This window comes from Gavialis gangeticus, unplaced genomic scaffold (genome assembly GCF_001723915.1).
Source record: "Gavialis gangeticus isolate Ggan-Ray unplaced genomic scaffold, GavGan_comp1, whole genome shotgun sequence".
NCBI classification, from domain to species: domain Eukaryota; kingdom Metazoa; phylum Chordata; order Crocodylia; family Gavialidae; genus Gavialis; species Gavialis gangeticus.
In genome coordinates this window covers 88,512,372-88,512,845 of record NW_017729033.1, presented here as the reverse complement: position 1 = coordinate 88,512,845, position 474 = coordinate 88,512,372, and positions in this window count along the sequence as shown.

Genomic DNA, 474 nt, shown 5'->3' with positions numbered 1-474 from the left:
CCGGCCCGGGCAGCACGTGGGGCCCCTGCGGCCGGCCCGGGCGGTCTCGGGCTGAATGGACTCACCCCCGTGGCCCGGTAGTGTTGCGGGCGCCGGGGAGCCCTGGTCCCCTCTTTTCACCTGGGCTTGGCCCACAGAAATGTGGCAGAGCAGGCTTGAGGAGACCTGGGCAAGAGCAGGACTAGCGGCCTCCTTTCATTTTGGGCACCACGTGTGCGCCCTCCTGGGGTCTCCCAGGATGTTGTGGCACCCGGTGCCCGAGGCGGTGGTGTCTCCTGCACCCCTGCAGTGCTGACTGACTCCCAAGTTTTGCAGCCTGACTTGCCCTGGCTGGGTGTATTGGGAGACAGGGACAGCAGGAGGCCCTTGCAGAGGGAGTGAGTGGTTTTTATTTTTGACAGGGCTGGATATGGAGCCTTTGAGGCAGGGGGCTGTTGCTTACCAGAACTGGAGGCTGTCTGAGTTAGTCTGTAA